This window comes from Carex rostrata, chromosome 29 (genome assembly GCF_964058835.1).
Source record: "Carex rostrata chromosome 29, lpCarRost1.2, whole genome shotgun sequence".
NCBI lineage: Eukaryota > Viridiplantae > Streptophyta > Magnoliopsida > Poales > Cyperaceae > Carex > Carex rostrata.
In genome coordinates, this window is record NC_135946.1 from 5,588,588 (window position 1) to 5,609,295 (window position 20,708).

Below are 20,708 nucleotides of genomic sequence, written 5' to 3' on the forward strand. Positions count from 1 at the left end.
AAGCAGATTAAAAGTTTTGATATATCTAACTTAAATATTACATTAATTAGATTAAAAAACAAAAAAAATCAGATGAGACTAGAATGATAATATTAAATCATATTAAAGGAAATAATAATAAATCATATTAACTAACTTAAATAGACTAAATAAGATTAAAAAAATTATCTTACTTAAAGATAACAGCAAATAGATTAACAATTTTTATCTATTATTCTAACTTCATGAATAACATTAAAAACAAATTAAAAAAAAAGATAAATATTGTAACTTAAACCTATTAGATGATATTAGACTAGAATGATAATGATAAATCAGATTAGCTAACATAAATATATTAGGTAAGATTAACAAAATAATCTATCTAACTTAAGAATAAAAGAAAACAAATTAACAAATTTTATCTATCATTCTAGCTTCATGAATAACCTCAACATATTACAATAGATGAAAATCGTACTTTAAACCTATCAGATCGGATTAGACTAGAATGATAATGATAAATCAAATTAAAGAAATAATGATAAATAAGATTAGCAAAAGATAACAAAAAGCAGATTAAAAGTTTTGATATATCTAACTTAAATATTACATTAATTAGATTAAAAAACAAAAAAAATCAGATGAGACTAGAATGATAATATTAAATCATATTAAAGGAAATAATAATAAATCATATTAACTAACTTAAATAGACTAAATAAGATTAAAAAAATTATCTTACTTAAAGATAACAGCAAATAGATTAACAATTTTTATCTATTATTCTAACTTCATGAATAACATTAAAAACAAATTAAAAAAAAAGATAAATATTGTAACTTAAACCTATTAGATGATATTAGACTAGAATGATAATGATAAATCAGATTAGCTAACATAAATATATTAGGTAAGATTAACAAAATAATCTATCTAACTTAAGAATAAAAGAAAACAAATTAACAAATTTTATCTATCATTCTAGCTTCATGAATAACCTCAACATATTACAATAGATGAAAATCGTACTTTAAACCTATCAGATCGGATTAGACTAGAATGATAATGATAAATCAAATTAAAGAAATAATGATAAATAAGATTAGCAAAAGATAACAAAAAGCAGATTAAAAGTTTTGATATATCTAACTTAAATATTACATTAATTAGATTAAAAAACAAAAAAAATCAGATGAGACTAGAATGATAATATTAAATCATATTAAAGGAAATAATAATAAATCATATTAACTAACTTAAATAGACTAAATAAGATTAAAAAAATTATCTTACTTAAAGATAACAGCAAATAGATTAACAATTTTTATCTATTATTCTAACTTCATGAATAACATTAAAAACAAATTAAAAAAAAAAGATAAATATTGTAACTTAAACCTATTAGATGATATTAGACTTGAATTATAATGATAAATCAGATTAAAAAATTAGATTAACTAACTTCAACCAGATTAAAAAAAATTGATCTATCTAACCAAAAAAAAGATTAGATGAACCAATCATATCAACTTCATAAATTTAAAAAAATGCAGACGGGTAAAGTTTTTGCATGAACATATTATTATTTTTAGGTTTTTTCCAATATTTTATTCACGCTGTAAAAATTTCTATGTTTTAGTTAAGTTTTTAAGGAAAATAATATTTATGAGAAGTTTGTTTAAAAAAATTGGATGACATATATAAACGGCAGAAATTGCCAATAGTGTGATTCAACAATACCTTCTAGATGAAATGAAAAATCATGTAATTAGCATTTTATGCATGAGCATTTTATGTCGTAATGAGAATGAAAAATTATATGTGCGTTTTATTACAAACTTTTCACATAGATTATAATTAGTCTTCAGTGATAAATAATGATGACCCTAACTAATTGGAACAAAAATAATAATGAAAATTAAAATTGACCTTAAGACAGGCCAATAAAAATTAATAAAATTGTTACTCAGTAATGCTATAATTAATATAATGAGTCATAATTTTGGAAAGTGGGAATTGTGTCATACTCTTAAATTATTATAGGTAATTGTTATACTCTTAAGGTGTGTCATAATCGTCTTGGTGACTATAAATATTAATTGCATGGAAAGTCACGATGAAATTATACGTCTCATAAAATAAAATATGGGTTGGAGTTGCCAATGCTCCTTGAATGAAAAATATTTACAAAATTTGCTAGTGGGTTTGCCCATTATTAATTAAGATTTAAAACCAGAGTTCTTGAATATTGTCTTATTTAATTATTCATAATTTAACACTGAATCAAGTATAAAAAAAATATATATATACTTAGTTGAGATTTAATGTACTCGAGTAAAGAGCAAGTGCTATCAGTTCTCAATTCATAAATACTCATAATTGTGCCAAAGTTTGTCTAGAAGCCTTTATCAATGAAAAAAGCCGAGCATGAGAAGAAAAAAGCCATACGGAGCCATGTGTAAAGAGGTAGTGATGTATATAGCCATCAGTAATTTTTCTTTCAATTTTGTTTTCTTCATTGCAAAACTTGATATGTCTATTGTGTGTGTGTTATTTTATTTTATGTGTTATTTTTCTGAGAATCACAGTTTTTTTATTAAGCTGATAACTATATCCTCAAAAGTAACTAAACCGATTAGATTGAAAACTGAACACTTAATCACCTGAATTATTAGAAAGTATGATTTTAAAAGGAGAACCAGCCTTTAATTTGATGTGGTGACAAAAATAATCCTCTTTATGTGAGAGGCCACAGGTTCAAAATCTGGAAGAGAATCATTTGTGAATATTTAATAGTTGTAAGGCTTGACCTTCAACCTTTGCTAAAAACAAAAGAGTATGGTTTTAAAAGGCATTAAGCCAGAACAACGCAGTTAAAAAGCCTTAATCAACAACTATTGTAATAATGATAGAATCTCTGAGGCCTACATTTGGTGGAGAAGATGATGAAACAAGGCCATACACCTTATGATGATGTCACCTTTGATATACTTCCAAATGCAGTAAGCAATCATGAACAAACTTATCTCTGAGATGAGACGTGGAAGAGAACATGCAAAACCATGAGCTATCAATAATTTTAATTGTCATAACGTGTTCATTATAGTGAATTTGGTGTGGAAGTGTGAGAGTACTTCTTCGTTGAACGCTACTTTTTTCAGACAATGTGTGTCCTGATATATGTAATAATGTTGGATTAGGTCAAAAATTTAGTTCGCTAATGTATGTTTTTTACTTTTCTCTTGTTATTTTTAGTTATATGGTCAGCACACAGGTTTTGAATTCTATCCAAGACATTTGGTTTGTGAATTAATAATTGGTTAATTCAATTAGGAGGCATTAGGAGATTGCCTTCCCCTTAATTTGTGTCATTACCCATAACTGTTATAGCTATTGGGATAATCATGGAGTACATATTCACAAATAAAATAAAATCGGTGCAGCATCGTTTTGTTAACGTATACATTGCAGCTAAATGGCCTAAGCAAGCTTAGATAAGACTTGACTCGTTACACAGTGTAATATTTGTCCAATTTTTTGCAGCGATTGCTTCGTATACTTCTTAAAATTTCTTAAAGGTTTTAGTAAATTAGTTTAATTAACAAAAATTCCTTGTTTTGTTTATATTTTACAATGATCAAATAGTGTTTCTAGATTGTATCAATGATTGCGTTTAACATTTCTATTCGTCCAAAACAAAAAAAAAAATTTGATCGTACCTATTTTTTTGTACACAATTCCGTATAACTCTCCATCTTTTGTTCACTTAATTAATTTGTCGATTTCTTAATTTGAAGGTTAGAATTTTAATACTAATATTTATATTTTATATTAATTTGTATGTTGTACGTAGTAAAATTAGAAATGGTTATTTACAGATCAAATTTATATTAGGGTTTAGGGTTTTACAATAATTGTTGGTGAAATTAGAGTTTTTAGACCAATTGATTTAGCCTTTAGACTATTTTAAATTGGTAAAAAATTATTATTCTGGATTGAACATGTTAAATTAGAATTCGAATTTAAAAACATGCAATCAACAAATTGTCAAAATTAAATATTATTTATACTAAAATTTGTGTAAATAAAAAAATATTGTAAAATAATAGTCCTAATTAATTGAGATATTCATAAAATAATAACTGATTTTTTTTCCGAAGTGAAGTCTGAAAAATAGTCCTAATAAATTAAAATACAAAAGTACTTATCTTCTGATCGAAGCATGCACATATATATATGCGCATAATTAATCTAGTTATAGAACTAGTGAAAAATATTGTAATTAAGGTTTTGGCACTTTTAGTTAATACTGTTTCTAATTTATACTCTACATTAATTTTAATATTTAATATATATATTAGGACTTTGTATGGTAATTATTTTTTTAATAAAAAAAGTTTTCAAATGATTTATTATTAATGAAACTGGGTTCTTTTTGGTTTCTTTATGTTCACAGATATATTAAAAAATAGTATGATTGATCTATATATAATATGTTAACAAGAAATTTAACGGCGAGAAATATTATATTTTATCAGACTTAATGAAGTTGGTGTCTCAAAATTAATTAGTTAACGCGTACCTGTAAAAAGAGTATATATACGTGATATTGATTTATTTTGCATGATTTATTATATACATTTATCACTTATTTATCATTTTAAGTATTATTCTCGATCTCATGATACAAACTTATAATTAATTATACATACTCTGTTATATATAGGAAAAGTAAAAAATATCACCCTAAACGTCGACGTATATGTAATACTTATTTATATTAATTTGAGTACTCGGTGCTTCTTTTTTCTAATCAGTCCTCGAGCAGTGTTTCTCATGATTCTACACGATTGATAATACAAAACTTTCAAACAAGAACTAATTTGATCGAGATATATATATTTATTTGAGGTTCAAAGGGGGTCACCACACAAAAATAAGGATCTGACTCTGCTGCTCTCCAAATAGGAGAGCAGGACCCTGTTATTCTAAATCGAACCGTTCATCTATGTTGAGATCTGTGCATGAAAAATTTCAATGGTCCGATTTAGAATAACAGGGTCCTGCTCTCCTATTTGGAGAGCAGCAGAGTTGGTTCCCAAAAATAAACCTACCCCCTTCTTACTTGTCCAGTCCTGAAATTAACATATATTACAAAACCTTAATTAATTAAACTACCTAGCTAGCTTCCCATAAAACAAAATACATGCAGAAGACCTTAATTAAAACTAGATTGTTCATGATATAAAATACAAAGGCTAGCTAGTGTATGCATAATACAAACACTAATAAATTCTAGGTGCAACATTTATGGGTAGAAAGATGCCATCCTGTTTTGGCCGCCAACACAATATATAAAATGAGTTGTAGCATGGTAGAGCGTTCTCCAACCTTCACTGTTACGTGTTTTGACTAGTATGCTGGATTTCTATCCGTCACTATGAGTATGTCTAACCGCTGAATTTGATGTCTAATATACTCATAGATGTTATACCGCTTTCCTAGAAAGTTCTTGATTTCACGACAAATGATATACACATCTTTATCACCCTCATGGAATCTGATCCATGCCGACCTCTGCAAATATTGAGCGTAAGATTTCTTTGAAGGACATTCGGGTGCCCTTTCCGGAAGATAGACAGTCTCATTATCCGGCCGAATATGAGAAATGCCTCTCGAGACATTCTAAAAAAACAAGGATGAAATACCAAAGCTAATTAATAAACCTTTTTTCATCATTGTATAAATTGTTGTTAATAAACCTAGCTACTAAAGCTTCTTTTATCATCTGGCTAGCAGGAATATTGCACTTGAAGTTGATCTATGGAGGAAGTTATGTTAGAAAAATGTGATGGGGTGCTTTTCAATTGTGTTTTCATTAAGCTAGGATCACTACCAGTGTGGTACCGATTCTAATTTGCATGATGCAGATATATGGTTGTATTTGTAAGAACGCTTTACATTAAATACAAACCCTTGGTAGCATGCAATTAGTTTCTCGAAAACAAAAAAAATAATTAATTAATTTGGATAAGAATAATTGCCAAAGGAACTTTGCAAGAACACTGGAAAGGATGCAGATGTGCACAATTGCAGTGCATCAGTAATTATTCTTGCAAATTAAGAACATGTGAAAACTAAGGTATAACACTAGAAAGGAAATTAAGTACCTAAATTCTAAGAACAGGGAGAAATGATAAAAAGAACGCAGAATTCTAACACTAGTGCACAACTTGTAAACACCAACGCATCACTAATATAATTATAGTATTAGAAAAAAAAAATATTACCATTGTCAATTCTCCAGAATCATCAACAAGCTCATATTTGTCTACTCTCATGAAACTTTCAAATGTCCCAAACTCTTGAATAGGTTCAACCAATACATTTCTATTTATCACTAATTGGTTGAATTCAGTTGTTGTTTGGTTAGACCTGCGAAACAAAAACAAAACTGAGAAGAGTTTCGATAATAGGTTAAATTGTAAAGCATGAAAGGCATTTGTTACCAAGAGGTGCATCCACTCAAACTAAGGTTAGGGTTGTAGAATTTAGCAACTATTCCCTCAATTTTATAAAAATTTCCATTTGGTCCATGTCAGTGCAAGCCGTACCAGTTACAACTAAGGTTAGGGTGTTACGAAGATCAATTTATGACCCGCATATGAACAACAACGAAATTTCCAATTAAAAATCAGATTTGAATCATGTTCACAAATCAGCACACAAGAGGGGTGCCAAGCCGCATTCAGCAGCAGCTTGACAACGAGTCATGAATTTGAGAAAAAAGTACACAAGATGTTTAGCCTTACCGGAAAATGGTTATACGTGGTCTTGGCATGGGACAGTCGGTACCAAGGATGAGATGCACCACCAACCCAAGAGGCACACAGCTTTGTAACCAAAAGCACAAAGAAAACCCTAACGGATTTGAAATTGGAAAATCCAAACCCAATAAAGAGAGTGACAGAGAGAGGTAAAGAGAGACAGTGGAGAGATGGTTCTCCTTCCAGAGAGATTTAGAGAAAACGCAATGTGGCCTTGTACTCTTCGCGTGCGTGTTGGTGGGAGTTAAGGCGAGCAGAGACGAGACAGAGAAAGAGAGAATTTGCGTGCGCCTTTCCTTCTCCATGAAGGAAATGAAAGGAGAGGTGGGGTCCGTTAGTAAGTGGGAGAGGGAAATGGATTGGGTTGGTCTTGTCAGGAAGGAAAACAAAATAGTGGGACAGGAATTAAAAGGGTGGGGTCCACTAGGAAATAATTTAGAAATGAAATAAAAAGAAGAGATGTGGACGAGGCTGTATTGTCGTTCGTGTAGTCGGGTTATTTTATTTATTATTCTAATCAAATTGTTATCGTAATTTCTAAATTACGTTTGAGTGGACGAGACAGAAGCTTCTAATTATAATTACATTTTAGTTCTTTCTATTGATTTCTTTTGATTTAATTAATCAAATGTTTTTTTAACTTCTAATTAAAATTTCTTTCCTCTCCAAATTAAGCTTTTTTATTTTGTTAGGCTGGAGGATTTATCTTGTTTATTTTCCTTTACTCTAGTGTGTTTTAACTCTCACAGCCAGAGGACCAAATCTCAGTAGTCACTACGAAAATTAGATTTTGACCAGTAAAAAGAGATTCTGACTATTGCTACTGACAAGTCACGTTAGTCACAGCTGCTTATAGTAGCTTGATAAGACTCCACTTTTTCACGGGAGAAGTGGATTCGACTCCTGTCAAAGGCAGGAAATAGTGTCGATCCGCTGCAACCGATTCAATCATAATTTCATGATATGGAATACCTTTCTTCCAATAGAGAGAAATTAAAGTAGTCATGGCTATTTAGGTCCTGTTCGGCATATTACTATTCACCGTGGGAGAATTTTTTTTTGCTCAGATTGAAGTTTTTTTTCCCACGGTGAATAATAAATATTAGTTCAAATTTTTTTATTTCTATTCCCATTCCTATTCCTTAGCAGGCCGTCGAACAAGGCCTTATTAGCCAGTGGCCACAATATTACACTTTGCAGATAACGTGATATGTTTGACAATCATATAATTAAATTTTTTCTTGTTTTTGAATTTGCATATTAAAAATTAAAAGCCTCTGTACCATATCATTTTACAGTATCTCAATAATATCAATTGAATAATTTTGGATTTTGCATAATAAAGAAGTAAAAAAAAAAGTACATATCGATTTGTACAAGAAACTTAAGTCACGTTATTTTTAAATTTCATATGATTATTTGTATTGGAGAAAAATCAATACATATATTCTAGTCCTATTAAAAAAAAAGAATTTACAAATCTGTTCTTATCTGATCTACTAAATTCATTGTAATTGTGTAGTGTAGCAGCGTGAGAGTTGTACGTTAAATTATCTGATTTTGTATTATCTTTTTCAAAATGGAAGAGTAGTGTTTTTTCTTAAAAATAAAATTAGTACACAACAATCTACATACATACTGTTATGGTGTACATGATATTCTATAAAGAGATAACCATGTATCTTCTATAGTGACAAATGAATTATTTGAGTTCGGTTCAGCGAAGTTAAAAATTCGTGATTCGAAAATAATTTGAAATTTTTTGAAATTATTCGGAATAGAGATATGTCCTACAAGAGAGCAAAAAACACCAAAAAAAATGTTCTGGGGAACTTCGGAAAAAATTCACGAATAATTAATAAAATTCGAAATTTTTTTGTAAAATTCACGAATTATTCAGGTTTAATTCGGTCAAAATTTGATTAACCGAATAATTCGTCATTCAGTTCGACATCACTAAAAAAACAAATTATTCAGATTTAATTCGTAAATAATTTACAAATCTTGTGACTATGGTATCTTCTTCACCGTCTTCTTATATTCCAAATTTTTTGAACTTGTTCTCTTGATCTCTAGATCTCCTAATTGGATTCCACAATAATGCGGCACAACTACTCAAGCTTTAAAATCTAACAACATTGAAACGAGGATGAAAACATTAAATGTTGGCTCAGTGCTATCAATCAAAATTGATTGCTCTTGTTTGCCACAGTTTTGAACTTTTGACTATAGCCTGCATGTAGAGAGAGAAATCTTTTTTGACTAGTGACTAGTGAGAGATTCTGTCAGAGATTTCTTTACTACTCTCGTCCCTTCAAGCCTGCCACCACTTCCCTTTATTAGCATTCAATCCGCTGCAACTGATTGAACACCGTCAGCTTTTGATTGTAGTTCGATTATAATTTCATGGTATGGATTGAACAACCATAGCAGCGGATGGGGAGACCTTTTCATTAACCTTTTTTTCTCTGCATTTTCTTACAATTCTGTTTATAGTTCAACATATTATTTTATTTATTCAGATGTGAATTCTTTTTAATGCTTATTCATACAAATACAAGTTATTATTTATGTTTACGGTTAAGTTTATTATTTTATTCTTTCAAATGTGAATTTTGTTTACTGATGTAGTTTATTTTTTCAGAAGTTGTAATTTGATTTGTTCATATGCTAATCTCAAGACAGGAGATAAGATTTTTTTTTAATAGTTTTAAATGTGGTGATTAGCCTGCCAACATTCACAAAGACGCTACAACGAACATCAGGTATCGGTTCATCTTTTCTAATTGGAATCTGACTACCACCATTTCGGATGTGAATTTTGGGAAAAGATTTGGAGAAAGAAGGCAATCCAATCACCATTTTAGTTTAGAACAACTGGGAACGAAACAAAACGAGACGAGACATGGGCTTAGTCAGTCTGTTGCTGTGAACGCCATCGCCTAAGTCAAAGTCGTTCAAGTCCCGATTAGCTTGGTTATCAAAAGACAATGGCATCTAATTATTTCATTATTAAATGTCTGGAAATATCCACAATTTCTGATTTTGTATTTTTACATTTAAAAAAAAAATGTAATAATTAAGAAACATTTAATTCAACTAATAAAACTAAAAGGCGCCAATTTTTTTGCTTTTCCTTGCGTTAGTAAATATAAGGAAAAAATGATCAAACAAAAAGAAGAAATGAAGTGATAGGAGTTCAGTAGAGGGCATATTCTTGTAACTTCTAGTAAATAATTTGAATTGCTATTTTTGTAAGTTAAGTATTATTATGTGTACCGAATTTTAATTATATGATTTATTATTTAATCTGACAATTAGTAAGTAAAAAATTAACTATTTAAGTATTTTTTATTGAAGAAATTGGATTAGATACGACGACAAATTCTTATAATGATAGAAAGGTATCAAAAGATTTTATTTTTGGCTGCACAATATGTTACACTGAAAGCGTAACATAAAATTCATAGAAGAACAAAGAACGATATATATGGATAAATATACGGATTGGACAATTAACAGATATGAATACATATATGATCCATATACAGTTGTGAAATTATAAAATTGACACCATTTATATTATCTCCACGTCGTGACAGTTCATTTAAGATTCCACTTATTAATTAGCACTTTGTTAACACTATTTTTTATCGGTTACAGCTATTCACTATTCCAAATGTACAATCCAAACAATATTTTTACTAATCCAAATAGCACCATTTTTAAACTAATATGAAAATCACTATTTATGTTCTATTTTTAAATTTCACCATTCTAGCTATTCTAACTTCCATCCAAACGTACCCTAAACAGAACATAAATTCTCTTTAGTTCGAAGCAGACACCATGTGATTTCACTACCAACCGCATGCGTTTTGGGCCAGAGAAATTCACAAGAAGTTAGAGAAAAAATGTATAAATACCATCGGCATGCGTTTTGTGACAAATTGCACGCTGTATGAATACATAACAGACCCACAAAGGAAAATGAGATAAAATGCACAAGTCCAAACTGATTGCGGTATAAATATGGCATCAACTAATCTGTTTTTCCTAAAAAAAAATTCTTTAATTATTATTTTATAAGATCAAAGATTAATTACACAACCATAATTGTCAGATTCTCGTACTAGAAGTGGACTCCATAAATGTGGGGGACAGGTTCTTTAATAGTATATGAAAGCTATGGGTAGGGTAGCCAACCAAGTGATTCGCTCTCAGAACAAAAAAATTGATTATGAGCATATTATATTAATAATCTATATTACAAGCTAATTTAGCTGCATTTCTGTAGAAGCATATATGTTGCTTTACTTTGCTACTTAAATATTTGATGATAATTTTTTTGTAAAGCAAAAGTTGCCCTTTCTGAAGTGAAGATATAATTACTTTATTTTTGGTTTAACATAATTAATTAGAACTTTTCATGCAAAATCTTTTACTTAGATTTGAGGTGTGACTTTGTGGGAATCTTCCGATAGAATAAGTGTAGGTCTTGTAATTAATTTTCTTGGCCCCTTTTTCAACATATTTTACGTATGAAAATTTTCTTATATATAGTGCAGCATAAAAGAAAATTTTAATATATTCAATGGAATACTGGTCTTGTTTATTTGTTGGGAAATATCTTTTAGATGGTGTCCTTAATTACTTTTTATATGCTATTTAATTTTATACTTATTTCATGATCACTAAGATATTTTCTTTTTGTTGTGAATATGGTAGAAATAAAAATTTCGGCTTTAATTGGCTACTTGCATTGCATGCAAAACAGCTCATCCTTGTGATCCAGGAGCTTTTGAAATGGACGAGTTTGAACCCAATTCAAAATGAAACTTGGCATGAACAAATAATACATGAAGAATCACTCACTTTCCAATAAATAAAAATAAATAAAACTTTTCATCCGGTTGTAAGATTTACTATAATTTTTGATGAGAATCAAGATTTACTAAACATAAAATATTCCGGTTGTAAGATTTATTATAAAAAATATGAAATTGTATTTAGTAGTTCAATATATTCATCCCATATCATAAAGTTAAAATATATTTTAAAATTTTATTCACTAAAATGTATGGTATATACTGGAACAATCACAAAGAGAATTATTGAAGGTTAATAAACTATAGAACAAAATTAATTTAATAGAGTAATTATTTCTTTCCCTGAACTTTCTCGCCTCAAACGTCCCCAAATGTAACAAATTTCCTCAACTGTCAAACCCCAGTAAAAATCAATAATAAAGTCTCTCTCTCTCTCTCTCTCTTTTGTGAAAGCCATAACATCAATTTCCCCAACTGTCAAACCCAGTAAAAATCAATAATAAAGTATCTCTCTCTCTCTCTTTCTTGTCAAAGCCATAACATCAATTTCGTACCCCTCATCTTAATTTATTTCAACCTCCAATAGTAACTCTCTAAGAAGGAAAAGATCAAGATCAAGCAATTAGGGAACAACCAAGACAGAGCGAGATAGATTCGCATTGGTGTTGAGCGGGAAGCGGGGGAGGAGCAAGCGGAGGTAATACGATAGTTCTGGTGTCATCAATGTCGTTTAAGAGAGCATCAAGGCGGCAGACGGTGTCGGCGGTCTGGCCAAGCTTGGATGCCGATGAGTTTATAAAGCTCCTATTAGGGTCGAGCCATCTGGATCGATCCTATAAGCACATGTTGTATTATTAGCTAGAATGGACTCGGCTGAAATCAAAGTTTTGAAATGGGAAATAAATGGTTGGGTCTACAGTAGTTGGAGAAGAAATTATAACTGAAATGAATTTGGGTGTCTATATTTGAGACTTCAATTTAATTTAGTCGATTTGAATAAATCTGTTTCGAAAGATACCAAGCTGAGAATTAAAAGAACTGGGCTTAGACATTTTTTTTTTTCTTGGGCTCTGTTAAAAAGAAAAAGAAAATGGTAGATATATTAATTAAGAACTTGTGCCTTGAGCTGACAGTTTTGAAAGTTTAGCTAGAACAAAACATAATATGTTTTACATTTGATGAAGACCTTAAGATAGTTAATTAAATATTTGATAGAGTATGTACCTTAGATAAATAGAAACTTAATTATGAGGATACAGCAATTGTCTGTTGAATGCCTTGCAAAACACCACTTGTGCTGGGACGTGGCATTACTCCGTTAGAAGACCGTTGCCAACTACGACATTAGTTAACATCCATTAAACTAGTCATTATCAAGTCGTTCATACAATTAGCATTAAGGCATTAAACTCATGAGGAATCATTTAATTGTTTAACTCATGCATTCGTTTTTCATTGTCACAATGCAGCTGGTAGAATCGTCACAAATTAAGTATTCTAGGTTTAACATCATAATTCCGGCCCTCACATATATGACCCTTATATATACACAGAGAGAGAGAGAGAGACAGAGAGTGAGACACACACACGTTATTTCATAATCTTTTTGTCATTCAAAATTTTCTATTTAAATTTCTGTTGGAAAAACAATATATATGGAATTTCATGACCTTGTAGCGGGTCAAAATTTTGATTGTCAGGGTACAAGGAACATATATTTAGACAACAATGTTCGTTATTTTTTATACAAGCGTTGTCTTCCTTGTGGAATTAAGTTTAATACTGAAGAACAACAAGAAGTACACGTGAGACATGATCCGGTGCACAACGGGACCGTTTTTTGTCGGCAATGTCGTCAACCTCTCCCGCCATTGACTAATGTGAGGATGGCGCATTCGGTTCATATTCATATCAACTTTGAGGAAGATCTGCAGTTCGGCCCGCCTCCTGAATTAGATGTGGAAGACGATTTGCCTCACGCCTTGTTCGCACAACTCATTATTGACGAACAGCAGACCGGGTCTTCATCATCTTCATCAGACGAAGAGGAAGGCGAAGAGGAAGGCGAAGAGGAAGACGAAGAGGAAAACGAAGAGGAAGGCGAAGAGGAAAACGAAGTGGAAGGCGAAGAGGACGGAGATTCCTCCTCTTCCTCAGGCGAAGAAGAAGGCCTTTATTAGGTTAAGAGTGTTTTGATTAATTATAGCTTAATAAATTTAATCCTTTACGTTAATGCTTTTGTTGTTTTAGTTTTAATAAAACAAGATTAATTAATATTTAATAATTTAATTTGAACTTTTGAACTTTCAGATTTTATAAAAAAAGTCCCACCTGACTCAAGTTATTTTGTTTATTATTTTCAGTTACTAATTTCATATTCCCATTGTGCAAAATGTTACACATGAGCATTTTATGCATGAAACAAGCATATTTTTTGTACGAGCATTTTAATTATGTAATGAGCATGAAAGATATTATGTATATTTTATGTATGAGGCAACAGTAATTTGTAACATGACATAAAATATATTAAAATTTATGTACCAGACCGTGTATGATGAGATCTGAGTTGTATATTTTATTTTGTCACAAATCTCAAAGCGGACCATCCTATATTTCAAGTTTCAAACAGATTCTGAATGATTTTAGCTCATCATAACAGCTATGGGTATATATATTATACGAATATCGATATATATTAATTAATAGAAATAACAAACTAATTAACAATTAATATATCAATCCAATAAAGTGTATATATAAGCTACTCGATCTTAATTACTGCTACAAGGAGTCGTCCAATAAAGTAAACATGATCAATATTCGTTCTAAATTGTTGAAATTCACTAGTGGAAAAACATGAATCAGGATCGGCCTATCTGGATCGGTTATATGAAACAACCGATACTAATACCTATCTGGATCGGTTTTCTGAACAAAACCGATCCTAAAAACTAGTTAGATCGGGTTTTTTAGTCAACCGATCCTAATTTGTGAACTATCCGGATCGGTTTTTTATAAAACCGATCCTGATACTATCAGGATCGGTTGTTCTAGAAAACCGATCCTAATAGTTAAACTATTAGGATCGGTTGTTCTAAAAAACCGATCCTGATAGTATCAGGATCAGTTGTTCTAAAAAACCGATCCTAATAGTTAAACTATTAGGATCGGTTGTTTAGAACAACTGATCCTGATACAATTTTTTTTTTCAAAATTGGTTCTGCACAAAAAAAAAAAAAAAAAAAAAAAAAAAAAAAATCAGGGTCGGTTTTTTATAAAGAACCGATCCTGATACTATTAGGATCGGTTTTTTATAAAAAACCGACCCTGATTTTTTTTTTTTTTTTTTTTTTTTTTTTTTTTTACAGAACCAATTTTGAAAAAAAAAATTGTATCAGGATCGGTTTTTTCTTTTATTTGGAAAATCTTTTCATATGGTTATGTTTAAATAAATATAAAAAATTACATATTAGAAATATAAGTTAATTATTTAATAGAAATTTTATTTAATTTTTAAATTCTACTTAAATAATATTAAGATCCAACGTAAACTATTTACGGCCGTGCGATGTTGCTATATTGTTTTGCTTTGATGAACTAGTAAATGAATCCCGAATTGTATCAAATTTTATAATGGTGAAATTAATATGACATTCTTTCATTTTAACGGTTCCGATCGACCAAATGCTAATGTTCGTATTCGTTCCTTCACAACCCCACACAACAAGGATTCAAGTCCTATGTATATTATTATATGGCACAAGTCATTGATGCATCATGCATGATTGTATAAAAAAATTCAATAGTCAAAATGACTTCAAAATGAAATATCAATGTCAAATAATTAATTATATTATCACATAAATTTTAATAATATAAATTACATTAATTTTCATCAAAATTACATTAATGAAATGTCAATGTCAAATAGTACATATCTCCTGTTTAATATTATTTAAGTAGAATTTGAAAATTAAATAAAATTTATATTAAATAATTAACTTATATTTCTAATATGTAATTTTTTATATTTATTTAAACATAACCATATGAAAAGAGTTTCCAAATAAAAGAAAAAAACTATCTGGATCGGTTTTATTGCTAAAAACCGATCCAGATACTATCAGGATCGGTTTTATTGCTAAAAACCGATCCAGATACTATCAGGATCGGTTTTTAGCAATAAAACCGATCCTGATACAATTTTTTTTTTTCAAAATTGATTCTGTAAAAAAAAAAAAAAAAAAAAATCAGGGTCGGTTTTTTATAAAAAACCGATCCTGATACTATTAGGATCGGTTTTTTATAAAAAACCGATCCTGATTTTTTTTTTTTTTTTTTTTTTTTTACAGAATCAATTTTGAAAAAAAAAAAATTGTATCAGGATCGGTTTTTAGCAATAAAACCGATCCTGATAGTTTTTTTCTTTTATTTGGAAAATCTTTTCATATGGTTATGTTTAAATAAATATAAAAAATTACATATTAGAAATATAAGTTAATTATTTAATAGAAATTTTATTTAATTTTCAAATTCTACTTAAATAATATTAAGATCCAACGTAAACTATTTACGGCCGTGCGATGTTGCTATATTGTTTTGCTTTGATGAACTAGTAAATGAATCCCGAATTGTATCAAATTTTATAATGGTGAAATTAATATGACATTCTTTCATTTTAACGGTTCCGATCGACCAAATGCTAATGTTCGTATTCGTTCCTTCACAACCCCACACAACAAGGGTTCAAGTCCTATGTATATTATTATATGGCACAAGTCATTGATGCATCATGCATGATTGTATAAAAAAATTCAATAGTCAAAATGACTTCAAAATGAAATATCAATGTCAAATAATTAATTATATTATCACATAAATTTTAATAATATAAATTACATTAATTTTCATTAAAATTACATTAATGAAATGTCAATGTCAAATAGTACCTATCTCCTGTTTAATATTATTTAAGTAGAATTTGAAAATTAAATAAAATTTCTATTAAATAATTAACTTATATTTCTAATATGTAATTTTTTATATTTATTTAAACATAACCATATGAAAAGAGTTTCCAAATAAAAGAAAAAAACTATCTGGATCTGTTTTATTGCTAAAAACCGATCCAGATACTATCAGGATCGGTTTTTAGCAATAAAACCGATCCTGATACAATTTTTTTTTTTCAAAATTGATTCTGTAAAAAAAAAAAAAAAAAAAAAAAAAAAAAAAAAAAAAAATCAGGGTCGGTTTTTTATAAAAAACCGATCCTGATACTATTAGGATCGGTTTTTTATAAAAAACCGACCCTGATTTTTTTTTTTTTTTTTTACAGAATCAATTTTGAAAAAAAAAAATTTGTATCAAGATCGGTTTTTTATAATAAAAAACCGATCCTGATACTATTTTTATACAAAAAAATTAGTATCAGGATCGGTTTTTTTATTATAAAACCGATCCTGATACTATTAGGATCGGTTCTTTATAAACAACCGATCCTAATGATAATTCCTATATAACCAGCTTAGCTAGGGTTCTTCTTATTTTCATTTCGCGCCTCTCATTTTCAATTTAGCATCTCTGTCTCCGTATCTTCCTCTCAAATCCTCAGTACTCTGTCTCTCTCTCTCTGTCTCCGTCTCTCCCTCTCCTCCGTGTCTCTCTCTCTCTTTCTCTCCGTCTCTTCCTCTCAAATCCGAGCCTCTCGCACCTCCGACTCAATTGTGCCAGTTTTTAATTTGTTTTATTGTTTCAAAAATTAATTAATGGTGTTTATATATTGTTTTACAGTTTTGAGGACATCTCTCTCAAGTTACTTAATCATCCGGCCGATCAACTATCATGTTATTAGCTTTATCTAATTTTCTCATTATTATACTTTTAAAACACATTTTTTTGTATTTTTTATTGGAAAATGTTTTTCCATCTAATTGTTACCTTTGTTTTTGTTTTTAGGGTCTTTTTTAAGCTCAAGTGATGTGATTGCAAAAGAGGTAATTATTGATTTTTTTATTGTTGTGCTTTACATTAATTGCATAAATGTGTATATTGTATAAATGTGTGTTAATTGAAGAAATAGCCCAATTAGTCAATTGTATGTTTGTTAATTAATTTTTTTTTGGATTTAAATTTCTTGTTATAACATGTAATGCTTCACAAAACTTTTTATGAAGTACATGAATTTTTTGTAATAGTTTAAGATGTGTATGATAATTAATTTAGAATGTGTATATGATATTTAATTGATTATTGCTTCTTACTGTGCAACAAAAAAAAATTTAGGATGCTGGCCAGCAAAATATATATGGAAGCTGGTCAAATAAATAAAAATATTTTTTTTAGCTTCAATAAAACATCAGGATCGGTTATTTTAAACAACCGATCCAGATTACTACTATTAGGATCGGTTGTTTAAAATAACCGATCCTAATTCTAAAAAAAAAAAAAAAAACTTTTAGGATCGGTTTTTAAATAAAAACCGATCCTAAAAGTTTTTTTTTTTATCAGATCATAATTAAAAAAAAAAAAAAAAAAAAAAAAAAAAACTTTTAGGATCGGTTTTTAAATAAAAACCGATCCTAAAAGTTTTTTTTTTTTGGAATTATGATCTGAAATACAATCAAGATCGGTTTTAATATAAAACCGATCTTAATAGTACGTATCAGGATCGGTTGTTATGTAATTTAAAAAAAAAATTCGAAAATACTATCAAGATCGGTTCTTATATAAAAACCGATCTTGATAGTACGTATCGGGATCGGTTCTTAGTCAAAAACCGATCTAGATAACAACTATTAATATCGGTTTTATTAAAAAACCGATCCTAATAGTTTCTATTTGGATCGGTTCTTGAAAAATATAAAACCGATCCTGATAGTATCAGTATCGCCTTCATCAGGATCGGTTGGATTCCGATACTGATATGTGTATATAACCGATCCTGATTCCTGTTTTTCCACTAGTGATTTGCTCTCAAAACCTCTTCCCATTACATTTAATTCTTCTACAGCAAGCGTACGTCATGCTCTGCACAAGGAGATTTACCTATCCGTTTTCGTTTTGCTTGAAAAGGTTTTGAGGGCAAAAAAGGTTGAAAGGCACTAAGTGTTTATTTAGTGCATGATTTCGCCAAAGAAGAAATTGAATATAGACACTAACTATATCACTAATGGGATTTTCAAGCCCAAGCCCAAGACACATTCGATTGTTCATGAGAGAACCAAGGGATTCAGTTACAAGTATGGCCAAGCTAATTAATATTCATGTTTTGATTAATTATGATAAACCTAAAACCAGACAACTTAGCATGACACGGTATTGAGGTTAGTATGTTTTATGTTTTATTTATTATATTCATTGCATAATTATATATAAAACATTTTAGATGAGACACAATTAAAAATGCCTTTTGCATGCATGCTATTATGTAGCTAGTAGGTAGGAAACAACTTGCTTGGTATAATACGTGCTGAATATTTTGATCGATGTACTTTTGTTTTTATTGTATCGTCTCAAATGCACAAACTAGGCTTATAGTTACCGAGGCAACATTTAATTTCTTTTTCATTATTGTGAATGCAATTGTAGAATTTACTACCAAGGACAAATAAGAACATATATATATATATAGTACTCTGACTCTTGCAATAAATTATTTACTAACTGCTAATGAATTGTATAAATTATTTGATGACATGAATGCAAACAAAAAAAATACCATTCCTAATTAAGTAGTGATCTCCATTGGTTAAAATAGATGTACAAGATGGAATAAGTGTTTTTTTTAGAATAGAAAAAGAGTTGTATATAATTAAATAGGGAGAGAGGGAGGGAGAAACAAATGAAAAATGAGAAATGGATGATACGGAAAATTAAAACTTGTTGTGTGTACTATTAAGACTTGCCTTCTCCAATACAAAGACATGTAATTAAAACATATTGATCCGTTTTAGAATTACCATTGACACTATTAAGACTTGTTATATGAGATGTAAGTAATCAAATATGGACGTTAGCGGTATATTTAATAGTTTATCTACAGAGTATATTTAATTGGAAAACTATTATTGTGACTTGAGAAAAGAGCTATAAAAGCTTGTGAATATATAGGATTATTAAGACTTGTTGAAAGAACTATTAAGGCTTGGGTAAAATTACGATGGTAGAGGCAATCGGATGAAAAAGCCTAAGGCCCTATTCGGCCTCCAAGTGGGAATGAGCATAGAAATTAAAATGAAAAGTACTGTTTCCATGGAAAAAAAAATTTCAGTTGAATTGAATTTTTTTTTCTCATGGGAATAGTAATGTGGCCGAACAGGGTCTAAGGGAAAGAGAAGCTTTGTTGGAGCGGTGAAATTTCACGGAGAAACAGAAGAAGAGATCGGTAAAATCCAAAATCGCTGATCCAACGGTGGCTTCTGATTTTACTATTTTATTAAGCCACCGTTGGATCAACGATATTCAAAGTGACTTAATAAATAGTTAAAAAATTCAGAAAAATATAAAATTTGGTCTCCAAGCACATATTAATATGGAGAACAAGATGAACGGTTTAGATTGGCTATTTGGATTTTGAAATTTGAAATTTGGACCGGTGGCACTTTGGCCGAAGTGCTACTGAAAGCATATTAGGGATCGAAGTGCTACCAAAATCTCAGAAATTAATAAGACATATGGCATATTAGGGATCCGTATGTGCTATCAAAATCGCATATTGGGGTAAAATCCAAAATCGCATTAATTTTCGGCCGAAGTGATACCAAAATCTCATATAACAAAATTCATAATTACGGAAACTAAATATGTTTTAATTACGGATCAAAATGTGTGTCTTATTTTGGGGTCATTTTCAATAAAATTAGTTTTCACTAAATATGTGTATCCATATGGCATTCATTTTGGGGTCATTTTAATTACGGATCAATATCTGGCAAAATTACGGATCTGCAAATAAGTTTAAAGAATAAAAGTAATTTATTTTTGCATTTTAAAGGAAAATGGTTGACGCAATGATAAGTAATGAAGATCCATGTCTGGTAGATAGTGGAACAACTAATACCATATT